The 15753-nt window shown below is 27.1% G+C and overlaps 1 long non-coding RNA gene across 2 annotated transcripts; it reads right to left on the reverse strand.

The window, feature by feature from the left end:
- Nucleotides 1–14678: 14678 nt before the first annotated feature.
- On the reverse strand, nt 14679–15458 carry LOC136075456 (uncharacterized). 2 transcript variants are annotated; one of them, XR_010635957.1, is made up of 3 exons: nt 15324–15458; nt 15077–15179; nt 14679–14822 (listed from the first exon to the last, which is right to left on the reverse strand). It is a non-coding gene; the product is annotated as an uncharacterized LOC136075456 (long non-coding RNA). The 2 variants fall into 2 exon arrangements; XR_010635956.1 differs by lacking the exon at nt 15324–15458 and having other exon boundaries at nt 15077–15187.
- Between the last annotated feature and the right edge of the window lie 295 nt (nt 15459–15753).

Below are 15753 nucleotides of genomic sequence, written 5' to 3' on the forward strand. Positions count from 1 at the left end.
TGAAGATATAATTATTTAAATAATATATTTTAACAAATCATTTTTCAATCATTATAAATGGAGTATGGATTCCATGTTCTTTTAATCATTGATTCATTATTCATTATGATACAAATTTATAATTTAATAAAGACCTTACATTTATGTAAACCAAATTGGCTTTTGAATATCACAATAGTAATAGTTAATCATATTTGAAGTTATGCATAATTCAAATAAGATGTCCCGGCATGCAGAGTATGAATATTCAATAATTCTCCAATATTATGCCGGTGTTGGACATTTGCTGAACAATATTGGGCCGTGATTAGCCATTTGAAACCATTATTGGCCCAATATTGGAGCCATGATTTATCCAGTAATTTCCCAATATTTGCCCAATAAAGGGCTAATTTGCACTCCCCAATATTTGCCCAATGTTCACGGCCAATATCAGCCCAATTTGGTAGCCATTAATTGTTCAATAATGGTCTAAAAAATTTGTGCTATAGGGTGCTTTTAACAGTTAAACAGGGCGACAAAAAAAAAAAAAAAATCTGTTGCCGAGCAAACAATACATTTTTAGTTTTGCATTTTACAGCATTTAGTGTATCCTTATTATTGTCAACAAACAAAAAATTATTCAAAAGTATGTCAACCTGTGTCTCAAAATAAGCATAATTTCATAGAGATTTTGTATGTATCTATAATCTCTTGAAATATTGTTTAAAATTAATTTCATAATTTTTTGTCAACTTTAAATTTATTTTCACTAATTATAAACTAAAATAAATAAACCAATGTTCATAAATTTGAACTTAAAAAAAAAAAGTTGCTATAGTAATTTTAAAATTAATTTATATAATAATTAAAATATAAAATAAAAATATATATTTATATAAAAATTAAAGTATATATAATAATTGCTCTATTGATACATTTATACTACCTTGTCTTTTTCAATTAAAAATGTAAATGGATGATTTTTTATTTGTTTATAATTTAACTCAAACTTGATGGTTTTTTGATGGTAACTGTTAGTTGTTAAATATAAAGCTAAATTATGCAGAAAACAACGATTTTCTTCAGAATTTTAAACTTTTTTAAACAGAGTTTCAAAATAGCAATTTTCATAATTTTTTTATTTCATTAATAAGTTACCATTTCTATCTTTTTTATTTTTAATAGTATTTAAAAATTATCAATTTGCAATTATTTTCAAAACTATGATAAATTTGAGACCCCACAAGGTTGGCTAACACCTTGATTTTATATATATATATATATATATATATATATATATATATATATATATATATATATATATATATATATATATATATATATATATACAAGTAATTTTAGGGTTAGTCATAATTTTAAGGTTGATCATAATTTTAAGGTTAGTCATAATAAGGCAATTTAAATTAGCTAACCAGGAGTTTTTAAAAAAAAAAAATAGAATGAGATTAAAATTGCAATTGCGCCATTCTATTTCCATTTTATAGTTGAAGTAATAATATTTAAGTATTATTAATAATATGTACTAAATGTATTAAAATGTATTAAATGTAAATACCTTATTAATATCATGATATTTACATTGAACCTATTAGATCTCTTATAACTTGTATCAAAGACTAACTAAAAGACTTAACTGTGTATTACAAACTAACCTAACACCTATAATTTTACTTTACCAGTTTATTTTGACAATACAGGTCACTTTATCAATACTGAATGTAAACCTACTGGATGTAAATTTGCTTACAGTAGATGTAACCTACTGGATGTAAATTTGATGTAAAATAGATTGTAAAATAAATTTGATGTAAAATGTAAATTTGATGTAAAATGTAAATTTGATGTAAAATGATTGTAAAATAGATGTAACCTACTGGATGTAAATTTGCTTTACAGCTGGATTCTTTAACTAAAATTGATATTTATTAAAACTCTTTAAGTAATGCAATTTTTATAAACAAATGCTTTTAAAATTATTTTATTTCCATATTCATAATTTTTATAATTCTGTTACTAAAATTAAAATTAAAATCTGAAATAAAATTAAATAAACTTTATTATAATCTTAAATGCAATTTACTTTTTATCATGCAGATTTATGAAATCAAAATTTATCAACATATAAGTTGACATATAAATTTATAAGTTAAAACATATAAATTGATAAGTTAAAACATATAATTTAGTAAGTTAAAAAAAAATGTTGAAATATAAACAAACCAACTTTGTTGGTGTGTTTTTTTTAAAGGATAAAACATGATGAGTGGTGCATTGTTAAACCATGCAAATATTATAAACATTAAATGATACAATTTCATTCATATCTGTTTGATATTTAAAAAATAAGTTCACTTACTTGGGATTTGATGATGGATGAGTTTCTATAATATAAAAAATTAAAATTCTATAAAACATTTTTCTGAAAAATCTTTAATGTAGCAACATTATAAAATCTACAAAATCTGGGTAGCTTTGTGATGGAAATAAAGAAACGAAAGCGTTCTTTAAAAATCAGACTGAACTTTGGTTTAATATATTTATTTTATAATAAGATACGATATTCTAAGATAGTAATATAATAAAAAAACGTAACCCAATTAAACAATATTGTTACAACAACAACAAAAACGTGGCATTAACAATAAGCCTTTAGCCGCAAATCCAGTCCAATTAGTATAAGAAACAACGCCACGTGATGCATATGGTTCTTAATACTGACTGATCTGGTTTATACAATAACCTAAATTCGACACTCCCGACCCTGGGATACTAAGTATCCCAAAACAATAAACTCTTTAAGTATTAAATTTTCATTTTAATTCACCAGTGATAGCAGCCATCCTCTGGCGTTTAGGTTCAGCTGATGTAACCCTTTCTGTGTTTTTAACCTTTACTACTTCGAGAAGAACTAAGCATTGAAGTGGACGTTTTGTAAAGGATACATGTCCATTTATACAAGTCTTTATAATGGCACCCCTAACTTTTTTATCATTAGAAATAACTAATTCCTCCACGACACATTGCTTCCATAAATTTCGGTTAACTGATCATTGTTTATTAAAACAACATCTCCAACTAGATACTCACTGCGCTTTGTCATTTGGTTTTTACTATCATAGAAGTATCTTTCTCGTAATTGTGCAATATATTCACATTTCTGGATGTTGCACATGTAAACAAACACACATAAGCTTTATGCATAGAATTTTCTTGTCCATAAATATTTTTTCACAAACAAGAGGCCAGTATTATCTAATCCAATATTGGTGAATGCAAACTTATGTGTTGCCACTCAAAAAATAGGTAAATTTGGAGGTCCAGAACCATGTAAAGTCTTTGCAAGCACTCTTGGACTTGACACAATCTTTAATGTACTTCTTCACTACTTGTCGTCCCTTACGAATCCAGAACCTATTTCTTAATTCATTTAACGTTCCTCCAAGTCGCAAATGCTTTACTCTTTCATGTGCAGATAATACTATTAGCTTTATAAAATGACAATAGCTTCTCAATATAATTGGATACTTCTCTGTATATTCTAGCAAACTAATTCCAGACCGCCCTTTCAACCGTAGAATATTATGTTCATCAATAAATAAATCTAGCTGTTGCTTAATGTTTTCATAATCCTAGCTAGAGTCCCCTTTTTTCCCCTTTTAGCAGACTTTTTTCAGACTTAATTTATAATTCTTCAGCTGAATTAATCTCTTTTGTTGTCAACTCCCCTTGGTATTTAACAACTTTATTTTTAATATTATTCCCGAATCATAAAACGTATGCTGAAACTCTCAATAGCTGAGTTAAACTGCTAAACTTTTCTGCTTTAATAATACACTGAACTCCATCTTTTTGCTCATCAACATAGTTGACACAAGTAGTTACAGAATTTTTAAACTTACTAATACTTTCTGCCATATTACTATCAAAATATTTCCTTTGTTTTGGTGTGATATTTGTTTTTAAAAACAAAGGACCTTCCCACCACAAGCAATTGGTCTGAAACGTTAACAAATTTAAGTCTCTAGTTGGTATATCTGCTGGGTTGTTTTCTCCCTCAATATGGGACCAATCATTTTTTGTTACTTAATTCTTGAATTTTTGACACAAGGTGCTGGACCCATAACTTCCAGTCTCTTTTAGAATTTTTTATCCAAGATAAAGATATTTTGCTATCTGTACAATAATAAATTTTCTCCACAATTAAAACGTCTTTAAATTCTTGAACAACCTTATGCATCAAATTCGATAATAACAAACAGCCAAGTAATTCCAAAAGTGGAATTGTTAACTTTTTTATTGGAGCAACTTTCCTCTTTGAGGTTATCAACTTAGACATCCAACCCTCCTTGGTTTTTGCTTGAGCATATATAACTGCTGAATAAGCGACTTGAGAGCTATTACTAAAACCATGTAAAGTAACATACTTTGCTACATCATCTAGTTCTTTAAAACAGTATCTTGGTACAGTAATGCTGGAAATAAATTCTAGTCCTTTTAAATACGTTAATCATTTTTCGTAGATTTCAGAAGGTAATTTATCATCCCAATCAAGTTTATCAATACACAAAGCTTGAAACATTAGTTTTGTCACAATAACAATTGGTGAAATGTATAGCTGAAAAGTTGAAATGGAACTCATTGCTTTTCCCATTCTATAATAATCCCAAAACCTTTACACAATTAACTTCCATATCATTACTTCTATTCAATTCAAATTTTGCATAACTGTCTTCCTCATTCAGCAAGGCTTTCTCTTTTTCTTTATCTGCAATGTACCTGTTTAACTCTGGTGAATTACTAAACCATTTTTGCAGATTAAATCCTCCCTTTTTCATAGCTTCTTTTATGAATTCATAAAATTGAATACCTTCACTGACTGTATTCACACCATCAGTAGAACCGTCAACATATAAATCTCTTAGAAACTTTTTAGTAAACTCTTTAAATGTATCTGAATAATTTTCCATGTGGTTTATAATTGTAGTATTTAACAAAAAAGGACAACTAGTGATTCCAAATACTATTCGCAGGAAACGGTAAATAATTAACATGTTGTTCTTATCATCATACCATAAAAATCGCAATAGATCCTAATGCTCATTGCGTATACCAACATTTAGAAACGCTTGACGGATATCAGATATCAGTCCTATCTTGAACATGCGAAAACGTGTACTTTATATGCATGTCAGTAAACATAGGCCAGTATACAAGCTTTCATTAATTAAAGGACCACCCTCTTTTGCAGAACCATCAAACACTGCACGTAACTTTGTTGTCTCTATCATCTTGTAGTACTGCACAATGAGGTAGATAATGAACTTTTCCAGGTTTACCTGAATCATAGATTCGCTCAATAATGTTTTCGTTTTCATATGAAGTTATTGCTTCTTGGTATCGTTGTTTTAAATAAGTGTTTTTGTCAAACTTTCTTTGTAATGAAATAAATCTTTTTAAACTAATTAAAATAAAAATTCTCATGAGCACTGATGTCAGATGGACCACAAACAATCCATCCTAAAATACTTTCAAGAGCAACTGGACAATTATTGCAACCTCTTATTATTTTTCCAGTAATTATTGAGTAATAATAGTCTAAACCCACTAGGATGTCAACAGATTCATTGTTCTTTAACAGAGAAGATTCAGCTAAAGGGATTCCTTTTAAGTAAACATATTTTTGTTGCAGAAGATTTAAGTTATGATTTTTTAATGGTGAACATATGAAAGGAATACAAAATGCCTCCATGTAAACATTATTCTTTGAATCTCTATCCTTCAAACAAACACGAACAACATCTAGTGTTTTGATTAAGCTTTCATCTGATGCAAATCTTTTAATTATTAAACTTTCTGTGTCTATCTTCTTTAACTTCAATTTTTCACGTAATGCATCTGTAATGTAAGTTCGATGACAGCATCCATCAAATAATACTCTAATGCAACTGGATAAAGAGTTATCTGGGTTTGTAGCTGTAGCTTTAGCAGACTGTAGAATAACATGGTTGTTGGTAGCTGTATGCTGGTTTTGATGAGTAATTGAATAACTCTGGACTTCTGATAACAATCTATTTAGAACTTTGTTACTTTCACCATCGCATAAAGTTATGTTATGCTTCTTTTTACATTTTATGCACTCATAATTTAATCGGCAAAAACTCGCTTTATGCTCTCTTTTTAAGCAAACAAAACATCTGCTCTCCTTTTAAACTATACTTTGACGGTTTTTTAGATCAGTTATATTTCTGCATCTAGATGATAAGTGTCGTTCTTTACAAAACACACAAGTGTCTCTGGTTTCTTCATTATTTCTAGGATAGTGTAAAATGTCTTTGATTATTGCTCAAATGGTGCTCATTATTTTTTTTACTATTAATGTGCATATTCTGTAATGTAATTGGTATATTTTCTTCTACTTCGATACTTGTATTAGTAACAGCTTCACAATGCTCTAGAGTTAAAAGTTCTGTCTTAATCACATTCATAAACTCATTTAAGTTCCAGTCATCATTTTTTAAATGTCTTGAAATAATAATGCATAACTCACATGGAATTCTTTTTGATATAATGGCGATAAGAAGTGATCCATAAGTACATGTTTCAACATTTAAGTTGTTTAAATTTCTTATATTTATTTCAAGCTTATCATACATTTGACAGAGTTGTGTTATTTCTTTTAAATTTCGCAATGGATTTATTTTTCGAAGATCATCCATATGTGCTGCAAAGAGACTTTGAGTATTACCAAACCTGTCCTTTAAAAGTTGTAGTGCTTCCCTATAATTGTCTTGGCTAAGTGTAAGTTCTTAAATTAGCTTTTGTGCTCTACCAGAAAGATATGATTTTAAATAATTCAACTTTGCTATATCTGAAAGATTTTCATTACTGTCAATTGCAGTTGAAAACTGATCCCAAAACCCTTTCCATGATAATATATCACCGGAGAAACTTTGAATTGTTAATTTTGGAAGCTTCATAGAAATTTTAGTATCTATTAATAAATAATATCTTTAAATCAATAAATGTACGGGTTTCGGCACCATAAAGAAACGAAAGCGTTCTTTAAAAATCAGACTAAACTTTGGTTTAATATATTTATTTTATAATAAGATACGATATTCTAAGATAGTAATAAAATAAAAAAACCCAATTAAACAATATTGTTACAACAGCAAAAAAACGTGGCATTAACCATAAGCCTTTAGCCGCAAACCCAGACCAATCAGTACAAGAAACAACGTCACATGATGCATACGGTTTTTATTTCTGACTGTTCTGGTTTTTAAAATAATCTAAATTCAACAGGGAATTTTATAACAAACAGCAAAACATAATATTTAGAACAATCCAAGAATTTAACTCTGACATAAAAAAATCCTTGTCTTGGGGCTCATGGTTGAGTAAAAGCTAGAGATGGTGTCTCAATAAAAACATTATCTTGAACAGGTGTTAACTATATCAATCTACTGTCTTGAAGGCAGAGACTTTAGGGATAACCAGAATATTTCTGATGACAAACCTTGCACCCCTTCTTCACCTGTTAGACTTTGGGTTGACTAGTAGGACTGAGAAAACTGCAATACTCTCTACTTGAGGTGTCATGCACTATCTATGATTAAATTTTCACCAGACCTACTTGGTCTTTGTGAGACTAATTTGAATTCAGCTGTTTCATCTTTGGATCTCAGTGATTGAAGACAAAAACTCAAATTTTTTTTCTTTAATCTCTGACTCTGATCAGTCAATTCTGTGACTTATTTCCCGAGAAGAATATCAAATAACACTCTGACAATAACCTTAAAAAAGTGTTACTAGAACTCTTTTTATAATACTCTCTACAAGCACTGAAAATTTTTTTCTACCAGCTTTAGAAAGTTCACAACTTTGAAAAAAACTTGACAGAAATTAAAAATCATTGAGTCATATCTTTCTAATCACAGCATTAAAAATGTCCTTGAAGTACAACACTCTTCTTTATTTTCAGTAACTTCTGGGGTGTCTGCATTGTTTTCTATCTATATTATTGATCTTTCTAACATCTTACATCTAAAGTTTGCTGACGACAAAACTAAATACTCTAGTCTTGACAAAAAGTCATCACATAGAAGTAATAAACGTAATAACTAAGATATTAACAGATATAGAGCATAATTATTAACAATTGTTAAATCTCCTCTTTTAAATATCAGTGTAACTTTTGATACTTTACATTGATCAGGAAAAATTCCCTGCCTTATTGAAGATGAAAAAATCTTAAAAAGAATGTCTTTAATAACTCCGATTGAATTTTTAATTATATTGTTATTTATATCATCAAAATCACTTGCTTTGTTTGGTTTTAGCTATGCTGATATGAAGCATGATCTCTCTTCTGTATTGGCAAGGGACTTGAAAGGGCTTGTTATTGGTAGGGATTTGAAACCCGAAAAAGAGTTGTTTACTGCTAACAATTACTAGTCTCTCAATCTAGTGGCTGCTTACAACTGTAGAGAATGTTTACTCTCTAACTAGTGGTTGCTTACAACCTTGTTGGAAGTGAACTTATTTTTTTTTAAATTGTTCAATGACCAATTATTATAAAGTCTTATAATAAGTAATGTTAATGATTTACAAAATTTCTTTAAACAGCCATTCACAAAAGTTTGAACTACAGGACTATCAAATAAAAAAATTAACATAAAAACCAAAAGCAAAATGTAAGAACCTCACTCAAGTTTTGTTTTTAGCCTTAACTAAAATAAAACCACTTGTTTTAAGTAGTATTAATTATTTAAGTAGTATTGGTTTTAAGTAGTATTTTATATGCTATTTTAATTTAAAGGTGCCATAAAAAAACTGCTGCATTTGTTAACTAAAAACTTTTTTTTTAATGAATTTTTCTTTTAAAAGAAAAGCATAATATCTGACCAACAATTAGACCAAATTGAAGACGTAACCTCAATTTTCAAAGTAAAGTAACAGTTTATACAACTAAACTGACATTAGAAAGAATACTATCTTTCTAAACCATTAAAATAACTTTGATAAAAATAAAAACAAAACCACTCTTTAATGTCGATACTCATTTATTAAAAGTCAACAAAAAAGAGATTCAATATTTTTGCATTTTTGCTAGGGAACAAGCCATTAACTAGAAGCCAAAAAGAATAAAAGAGGAACTGCACATTTTGTACTCTAATAGTTTTTGAATAATCTTGCGACAATCGCAACAGTCGACAATCAAATCAGTTTATAAATGTTTTTAAGTTTACCAATATTGAATTTTAATACAACTAAATCAAGTGACAAAACACAATCTCTTTTTGTTCACCAGTTTTTTAATAATTCTATGCTGCTACAATCCAAACAAACTATATTTATGAAATGTAAATATAGTTTGATATATATTATAATATAAAAATAAATATATAAAAAACTAAATTTAGTTTGATGTGTATATATATATATATATATATATATATATATATATATATATATATATATATATATATATATATATATATATATATATATATATATATATTATATATATATATATATATATATAATTCTGGAATAAAATTCCAGATTTTTTAAAAATTTTAAAAAAATCAGGGAATTTCATTTCGAAAATGAAACTTTGCTTATCCCCATTTTTTCGAATGTTTATTCAATAACTAAGTATTATATGGAATAAAATTCCAAAAATCTGGAATAAAATTCCAGATTTTCCCTGATTTTTTAAAAAATTTTAAAAAAATCAGTGAATTTCATTTCGAAAATGAAACTTTGCTTATCCCCATTTTTTTGAATGTTTATTCAATAACTAAGTATTAAAACATTCAACATTAATCTCCAGACACACTATTTTTACCCCTCAAAAAAAAAACCGATAACCCGCTTTCTATATATAAGAAATTTTTATATTTCTGTTTTGAATGTAATTATTATTTTTTTGATAAAAAAAATATAAAAAACTTTGTACCCTTTTAAAAAACAGTTGAAATAAGCAAATTGGTCTTTGAAACAAATATAAAAACTAATTCTAAACATAAAGAATGTCAAAATATTAAAAAGCTCGAAAAAAATAACCAACATTTAACATGTTTTAAATAACAAGAAAGACAATAATAATTTGCATTTTATACTTTATACACTTAAAAATTTTTCCTGCTCCTAAGTCCTAACACTACTTGATTCAACAACATTATCACATTACTTTGAATTCCTTTTGTTTGCAACTTTTTATTTTTCTCTGGATATTATTAATATTTCAACGAGGCGTTACAAACAGTCATTTGTTGTTGATTTTTACTTGTTGAGCCTTCAATTCCTTAGATATCGTGAGATCTTCGATATTCTTTCTTCACAAAAGATAAGTGATATTTCTTTTATGTTTTCACTAGGCATATTACTATTTATACTAAAGACTTCTCAACTAATGCTTGACCATGACCTAACAGAAAAACAACTGTCAAGTCTTTAGTCATAACCTTGTATTTAATATTAACTTTGATGGTTTCAAAATTTGCCTAAACAATTTCTAGTGTGAACTTTTTTCAAACATCTTCAAGAATTGTGTGAAAGCGAGATAACATTCATTTGAAGAGATATGCAAGCAGAAAAGAATTAGATGAAGTAAAAGCTGATCATCTAGAGATTTCATCTGTATTAGAAAACCAGCTCTTTTTATTGATGGGATTTACTCTGAACTGACATAACTAGCTGCTTCAAGAAAAGAAAATGAATTTAAAATTTTTCAAGAATTTAAATAACTATAAGTCAACAATCTTTTATGAATATATTGATTACATCTTGAGATCACACCATTTCTATTTTAAACCCATAAGGTTACGTTCTGCAACAAAACCAATTACTATTGATATTAACAGCAAAAACTTCTGCTTTCTAGTAAAATAAAATTTCAGAAGTTGCCTCCCATTTACGATGCTGCATAAAACATCTTGTTTAACTATTAAATTCATTAAGCTTTATTCAATTGAAAATAAATCTTATAGAGATGGAATCATTGGGGTGTCTTTCTGATATCTCACTATAATTTTTTGCAACAAACTAGCAGCAACTCTGTAACAAAAAAAAATCAATTTAATGAAAGTTAATTTATCTTTGGTTCAGTGACAGTTACATAATCAGCTCTTCTGGTAGGAGAACCATAAAAAAAGGTTGCTTGAAGCTTTCAATAACTTTCTTGTTTGAAAACCAGTTTTAAAAGCACTATGAATTTTATGGAGGTTGCAACTCTAAATTTTAAGAAGTTTAGGTAGCTTTAGTTGCTCAGGCTGCGTTTTAATAAGATCAAGAAGTAACCGGTTTATTTTTAACCACGTGTACACAGTTTTTCAGATTTATGCAATATATTATTGCCAGAGATGTGGTCATACTTTCAAGTAATTTATTTGCAAGAGGCTAGCCCAAAAATTGAGAGTCTAAGTATTTGTATTCAAAATGATTTAGATCATTGTTCAAAAAATGAATTCTATTTGGATCTTTTTGACAAGTTTGAAAAGAAACATTCAGGCTTTCATCAAAAGAAAAGGTAAAAAAAAAAATGAGATTTTTAGATATTTCTTATAAAAGTATGTGTAAACAATGCTTAAGACTAAAATTAATAACTAAGTTTTATTCTACCCATCTCATAAGATTTAACAGTTTTGTTATCAGGAAACATTTTTTGATACAGTAGACCATTCTCATTACACAAGTTTAATGAGAAATTGTTTTATACTCCATGCAAAAGAGAATTCTGCACAAGTTTTATCAGATTGATCTAATATAAGAGAACTCCTTGGTTTTTATAATTAGACTGTGCAGGTTTGAAGTAGCAGGATACTGGTTTTGACTTTTTGAACATGTTTTTACCCTCCATGTGACTTGTCACAGCTCTCTGATCTATATTTGATAAGTTGAATTGAACTTTGCATGTTTTGACTTTTTATCTGTGCCATTTAAAAGCCATTTTTTAAACAATGGATCACTCAAACATTTTCCCTTGAAACAAACTGTTATTTAAAAATTTTAAATTTTTATTTATTCTAAAAAAAGAAAATGAAAATACAATATTGTTTTAAAAAAAACTTTAAAAGTCCTTACATGTTTCAGCTATTTCTACACAAAAAAGCACCTAATAAATTCATTCAAGTTATTAATAATGGTTCTACTCAAACCTACATAAAATGCTTTGTATAAAATTTTTACTTTGTTTATACTGTAAATAAATGACCAGAATAAAAGTTAATTTTTTTTATAATGATCAAATATAATATCTTTTAACAATCTTTTGAGCTGTATAATTATTTAATTAGTTAACTAAAAAAGAATATTATTTACTATAAAACATTTAAAACATTAAAATAAAAAAGTACAAAATTAAACAATTCCCTGATTTTCCTTGACTTTAACTAAATCAAACTTTTTCCCCTGATTTTCCCTGATCATATCTAAATTTCCCTGAATTCCCTGATTTAGTGGCAACCCTGTAATGACTAGAAAATTTTTTTAATTAATAGTGTTTTTGTTTTTTAAAAACATATTTTTAAAACATGTGCAGAGTGTTGTTAGATTGACTATCTTATAGCCTGCTGCTACAAGGAAGTGCTGCTACATCGACTGAAGGTTTGATTAGGTTTGGAAGGTTATATATATATATATATATATATATATATATATATATATATATATATATATATATATATATATATATATATATATAAATATATATATATGTATAATTATCTTCAATTCTCACAATTCTTTTTAATATATGTATATATATATATATATATATATATATATATATATATATATATATATATATATATATATATATATATACAGGGGTGGCCAAAAATTAAAGACCATTCTTTTTTTTTTCAAAATTTATTTTTAACCTTTGTATAATTTTATTTTGGAAAAAGGTATCAAAAAAAGAAAAACATTTTTAGAAAGAATTTTTATTGCATTTTATATTTATTATAAAAGAATTTATAATTTTTTTACAAAATAATGTTAAAAAATTAAAAAACTGACTAGTAAAAAATATAAATGGGAAAAAAAATTGGACAAAATTTTAAGACCAGTTTCAAAAAATTTCAAAAAGCAATAAAAAAATGATATAGAAATGTGTTGTTCCTCCATTTGTTTTCAAGCACTTTTGTACTCGTTCTGGCATTGAATTTATTAAAGTTTTGATTACTTCATCAGGCACATTTTTCAAATGATGAGAGATTGAAGATTTCAAATCTTCCAAATTGTAAAGTTGTTCTTTACCAAGCTTGTGATCATGCCACGACCATAAATTCTCTATTGGATTCAAGTTTGGACTATTGGCAGGCCATGGAAGCACTTGAATTTTATTAGAATTGAACCAATCGCTAACAACATGCACTTTATGACACAGCGCATTATCTTGCCGGAAAATAAATCCATCTTGCAACTGCCATAAATCAATGCTAGGAATAAGCGAGTTTTCCAAAATTTCGATGTACCTTTCTTTGTTGAGTCTACCATCGAATAAATGAAAAACGCCAACTCCACAGGCACTCATACAGGCCCAAATGCCTATTGAACCACTGCCTTGTTTTGTTTGTTTCAAAATGCATGATTCATCGAACCGTTCGCTTGGAAGTCTACGCAACATTACGCAACCTTTTCTGTTGTCTACCTCAACGTTCATTTCATCACTAAAGACCACACGGCTCCACTGATCTGTTGACCAATTTTTATGTAGTTTGCACCACTCTTTCCTGGCAAATTTTTGTTTTTTATTTAAGCGTGGTTTTTTTGCAGCAGCTCGCCATAAATAATTTAAATTGTGAAGGACCCTTCGCACAGTTCTTGGGCTTGCTTTCAGATCATTTGACAGTGTCCATTTCGTAGACAAGTCTGTAGATGATGCTTGTCTGTTTTCTTTCATTAACCTCACTAACGAGCGAACATCACGGTCATTTGAAATTTTATTGCGTTCAGTCCTATGACAATCATTAATTGACCGGGTCTCTTTGTATCGTTGAATTATGTTAATAATGCAAGAGTGAGACCTTCCGAGCTTTTCTGCTATTTGTCTGATGCTATAGCCTTCTTCTTTTAATACAAGAGCCGCGTATCTGTCTTTTTCTTCGACCTTTGCACGCATTTTTGCAATATTTTTATATCCTTATTGCAATTCAAAAAATAAATGTTTATTTGATATCGAAACTCAGGTTTCGACATTTTATTTTATAGCCAACATAATAAGCAATTAAAACAGTTAAAAAAAATAATGGATTATTATTTTTAATAAGTGCAAATTAAAGATTTGAAAGAGGTCGTTAAATTTTGTCCAATTTATTTAAAGAAGATTTATAAGTACTTATCAGTTTTTTAATAAGTTAAACGTTATTTAATTAGAATTAGATTAAAAAAATTATACCACTTTCATCCGTATGTTTTAATTAACAAGATATTAAAAAAAAAATTTAATATATCAATTAGAATCTCCTTAATTTTAATTTAAAGATTAAGAAACCAACTAAAAAATGAGTGGTCTTTAATTTTTGGCCACCGCTGTATATATATATATATATATATATATATATATATATATATATATATATATATATATATATATATATATATAAAACATGACAAATATAATTATATCATTGCATTATATATAATTTAATAAAAAGAAAACTTACTTTTATGTCGATAAAATACAAAAACTAAAACAATGACGATGAAAACAAGAACACCAATTATAACTCCAACAATTAACCCTGTATTTTTAGTATTAACAGCTAGACGTTCTCCAGGTTCAACTTTAACACTAGAATTAGCTGAAGCTAAAGAAAATGTTTCATGTCAAATACATTAGCAATTATTTTTTAAATTGTAAAATTAAGACAATTTTTATTCAAAACTAATGTACACATTGCGAGCAGTTTTAAAATAAGCATAAAAACTAAATAAAAATTTATTCTAATAAATTTTAGTTTTATTTATAAAATAATTAATTAAATTATTAAATGTTTATATATTTAGGAATTGGAAATGCACAAGTTTTTCTTTTAAAACTTGAAAAAGAAAAAAAATTAACTGAAATCTTTGAAATTATGCAATTTTGAACCAACCAATGCTGATTACTACCACCTCTAGAAATCACCTGAACCACATTTAGCATCTTATTGTGCTTCTTAACTCTAGTTAATAAACACCATCAAAAAAACATAAAATGTAAAAAGCATTAAAAAAGCAAAAACATCAACAAAAAATTTTTTTGATTACTTATTATTTAAATGATATGAATATAAATATACAAACAAACTTTATGTTTTAGAATGTACCTACAAACAACTCATTTTATTAGTAGTGATATGGCGTTTTAAGTTGAAGTTTTTTCTAATTCATTTTTTATCATTTTGGGGCATTTTGCACATTGTCAAAATAATCACAAGACAGATTTTTATTAATAATTTTTTAATACTGTCTTTCTTTAATTAAAAGATACACAATTGTTACTTTTAATTTCTTTTTCAATAAAATATATCATTATGATAATGAAAAAAATTTCTTATTAATAATATATGCTTGCAAAGTTTTCTTTGGTTAATTTGATTGGTTTTTAAAAAAATTATTGGATTTTTCAAAGAAAAAAATCTCATGAAAATTAAAAGCTCAATAGTTTTAATTATGACTAAAGTTGAAAAAATAAATAAAAAACCACACCTTTATTAGTACTCAAAATAAAAAATACAAATTACCCATAATTCTCTA

This window comes from Hydra vulgaris, chromosome 01 (assembly GCF_038396675.1).
Source record: "Hydra vulgaris chromosome 01, alternate assembly HydraT2T_AEP".
Classification (NCBI taxonomy): Eukaryota; Metazoa; Cnidaria; class Hydrozoa; order Anthoathecata; family Hydridae; genus Hydra; species Hydra vulgaris.